General features: G+C 55.0%; 1 pseudogene; it reads left to right on the top strand.

Moving 5' to 3' along the window:
- The first annotated feature begins 2,894 nt into the window (after positions 1 to 2,894).
- Positions 2,895 to 3,865, top strand: LOC128138344 (olfactory receptor 14A16-like; annotated as a pseudogene).
- The last annotated feature ends 284 nt before the right edge of the window (positions 3,866 to 4,149 follow it).

Genomic DNA, 4,149 nt, shown 5'->3' with positions numbered 1-4,149 from the left:
GACGGCATCGGTGGGATAGACCTTGCCTCCCTATCCACGCAGGCAGGGTCGACCTGTCCTCTCTAGCTGCGCAGGCGGGGTAGACCAGGCCACCCTAACTGTGAGGGCTTGGTAGACCACGCCTCCCTACCCGCGCGGGTGGGGTAGACCTGGCCTCCCTGCCAGTGCCAGTGGGGTAGACCTGGCCTCCCTACACGCGCGGGTGGGGTAGACCTGGCCTCCCTGCCAGCAAGGGAGTCTTAGACCTGGCCGTCTTGCTCGCAAGGGCTGGGTACAACTGGCCTCCCTACCCACACGGGCGGGTCAGTCCTGGGCTCCCTACCTGCATTGGTGGGGTAGACCTCTCCTCCCTGCCGACAAGTGTGGGGTAGACCTTGCCTCCCTGATGGCAATGGCGGGGTAGGTCTGGCCTTTCTGCCTGCGCTGGGAGGGTAGACCTGGTCTACCTGTGGGAAGGGTGGTGTAGACCTGGCCTCTCTTCCCGCATGGACTGGGTAGACCTGGCCACCCTGCCAGCGCCAGTGGGGTGGACCTGGCTTCCCTACCGATAAGGACGGGGTAGATCTGGCCTCTTTCCTGTCGCTGGTGGGGTAGACCTTGCCTCCCTACCCGCGCAGGTGGGGTAGACCTGACCTCCCTGCTGGCAATGCCGGGTTAGACCTGGTCTCCATGCCGGCCCCAGTGGGGTATACCTGGCCTCCCTACCACCGAGGGCGGGTAGACATGGCCTCCCTGCCGGCACAGGTGGGGTAAAACTGGCCTCCTTCCGGTGCCACTGGAGTAGACCTGGACTGCCCTGCCAGCAAGAGCGGGGTAGACCTGGCCTGCCCTGCCAGCAAGAGAGGGGTAGACTTGGCCTCCCTACTGGCAAGGGCTGTGTAGAACCGGCCTCCCTACCTTCGCGGGCTGAGTAGACCTGGCCTCCCTACCCGTGCATGCGGGGTAGACCTGGCCGCCTTGCCGGCAAAGGCGGGGTAGACCTAGCCTCCCTACCCTCGCGGGCGGGTCACGCATGGCCTCCCTACCCACATGGGCTGGGTAGACCTGACCTCCCTAACCGCGCAGGTGGGGTAGACCTGGCCTCCCTGTTGGTAAGGGCAGGGTCGACCTGGCCTCCCTGCTGGCAATGGCAGGTAGAACTCGCATCCCTGTCAGCAAGGGCAGGGTAGATCTGGTCTCTCTGCCCGCGCTCGGAGGGTAGACCTGGCCTCTCTGCCGGCGTCAGTGGGCCAGACCCGCCCTCCCTACTTGATGCTCTTGGCTCGCCCTGCTATCCCTACTTGATTCTCCGGGTTAGGCCTGGCATCCGTTCCTTGACCCTGCACAATAGTACCGTTACCCCTACTGGTACTCCAGAGTAATATGGGTACCCCTACTGGTACTCCAGGGTACACCTCCTGTCCCTATGGACGTGCAGGGGTTAACCCGCTGTCCCTACCTAACCCTCTGTGGCAGGCCTGGCGTCCCTACCTGATGCTCTGGGGTAGGCCTGGATCCCTACCTGATCCTGCGCAGTCGTACCGGTACCCCTACTGGTACTCCGGGGTACACCTGCTGTCCCTACAGGCTCGCGGGGGAAGATCCAACCTCCCCACCTGAACCTCTGGGGTTGGACTGTTATCCCTACCTGATGCTCCGGGGTAGGCCTGGCGTCCCTAACCATTCCAGGGTAGACCTGACCTCCCTACTTGCAAGGGCGGGGTTGACCTGGTCTCTGTACCGATGTGGGCTGGGTAGACCTGGCCTCCTTACCTTGACGTGCAGAAACAGACTCCACAATCAGTGAGACTGTAAAGTAGGTATGTTCATTCAGCACTGGGCAGCACGGGGGGTAGTCCCACCAAAGTCGTGCACGCCCGACTCGGCAGTTCGTCTCAAGTTTATACAGTCAAGTGTTACATATTCACAATACACCTATACATACGCATGACCTATCCCCGCTTCATATTAAAATTCGCTCCGAGAGGTCATTTCCATAGTCTCCTCTCAACTGCGCTTGCGCACTGCCTCTTTATGGTGGTCATCTGGTGGTCGCAGAGATGAAGATAGATGACTCCGTCACCGCTAGTAACCTCTTTTCTTGCACAGGCTCAGTGGTTTCTTGGTATTCACCCAAGCCGCAAGACCAGTCTTAGCTGGCTCTTGGGGCCTGCTCCTGCTTCTTATCAGGAACTGTCTCTACCTCATTGGCTAGTTCTTGGGGCCAGCTCTTCTTATCAAAGACTGTCTCTGCCTCAGCTAATTTCAACAATGTAAGCGCTAAACATCATCTCTCATCCCCCTTTATTATGTCTATTGAGATTCTTTTCACTCGCCTTGTCTCACAGTCATCCTCGAGGTAGCAAAGTGAAAGCGCAGGGCAGCTGGGAACAAGACAAATGGACACCGCAGCTCTCTTGACCGTGCTGAGCCACAGAGCACTGAGCCCTTTTGCCTGTTTTGTCTTAAGACTCCACACTTTCAGTCACAAAAATGAGGATTTCTACCCCTAAAAACAGTACTCGCCAGCTGTGATGCTGGAAATTAAAAAAAAAAACAAAACAAAAACAGAGAAAAAATTATCATAAAGACATGCTAAGCCTCTCATCTGCAGCTCACATTCTTGCAAGTCCCAAGTGCAAATATTGAACTTTTCCATTAAAGTTGGTTTACATCTGACGTTGGTTGCTGTCATAATCCAGCAGGGCAGAGCTGACTCCTTGGCAGTGTACAGGCAGAGGTCCTGCTCCTCAAAGCACACTCAGCCAGCACAAAGCAAAGAAAGGAAATGCGCTGGAATTCATGTGGGGGTGGATTTCTAGGAAGAAGGGCGTGGCTTTGCTCAGAGAAGTCTGTTGTAATTTTCCCCTGTCTTTTCCTTCTTAGGACAGCGCCCCCATTTCAAGAACCAGCAAATGTCCAATGGCAGCTCCATGAGCGAGTTCTTCTTCTTGGCATTTGCAGATACACGGGAGCTGCAGCTCTTGCACTTCTGGCTCTTCCTGGGCATCTACCTGGCTGCCCTCCTGGCCAACGGCCTCATCATCACTGCCGTAACCTGTGACCACCGCCTCCACACCCCCATGTACTTCTTCCTCCTCAACCTCGCCCTCCTCGACCTGGGCTCCATCTCCACCACTGTCCCCAAATCCATGGCCAACTCGCTCTGGGACACCAGGGCCATCTCCTACCAAGGATGTGCTTCTCAGGTTTTTTTCTTTTTTATTCTGATGTCAGCAGAGTTTTATCTTCTGACTGTCATGGCCTATGACCACTACGTTGCCATCTGCAAACCCCTGCACTACGGAACCCTCCTGGGCAGCAGAGCTTGTGTCCACATGGCAGCAGCTGCCTGGGGCTGTGGGTTTCTCAACGCTGTGCTGCACACGGCCAACACATTTTCACTACGATTCTGCAATGGCAATGCTGTGGACCAGTTCTTCTGTGAAGTTCCCCAGATCCTCAAGCTCTCCTGTTCTGATGCCTACCTCAGGGAGGCTGGGCTTATTGTGGTTAGTGTCTGTGTGGCATTTGGGTGTTTTGTTATCATTGTGCTGTCTTACGTGCACATCTTCAGGGCCATGCTGAGGATGCCCTCTGAGCAGGGGCGGCACAAAGCCTTTTCCATGTGCCTCCTTCACCTGGCCGTGGTCTTCCTGTTTATCAGTACGGGCATGTTTACCTACCTGAAGCCCCTCTCCATCTCCTCCCCACGCCAGGACCTATGCTGGCAGTTCTGTATTCGGTGGTGCCTCCAGCAGTGAACCCTCTCATCTACAGCATGAGGAACCAGGAGCTCAAGGATGCAGTTCAGAAACTGATGACCAGAAGTTTTTTTAGTAGCAATATACTGCCCATCTGCTTCTACATATCACTCATAACGTAATTCATTACAGGCCCAACCTATCATTTATATGTTTTGTAGTTGTTGATGTTAGTGTTGATTTATTTTTTTTATTTTGTTTTTTTCAATTCTGATAATGTTGTCCATGCTTGCATTGTACAGATGAGTTGTAAGCGTGCAAATCACAGGCGTGTGTGGAGACGAACCTGAGTGAGCACAAATGCCATCAGCTATTCCTGGGGATGCCATGAATGTCAGTGTCCTGAAGTCACTTCACTTTGAGAGTAACGTCCCCTGGGAAACCAACAGAATGCAGCGCTGGGATG

Source organism: Harpia harpyja, unplaced genomic scaffold, assembly GCF_026419915.1.
Source record: "Harpia harpyja isolate bHarHar1 unplaced genomic scaffold, bHarHar1 primary haplotype scaffold_39, whole genome shotgun sequence".
In the NCBI taxonomy this organism is placed as follows: Eukaryota; Metazoa; Chordata; class Aves; order Accipitriformes; family Accipitridae; genus Harpia; species Harpia harpyja.
This window is presented reverse-complemented; position numbering and strand designations above follow the sequence as displayed.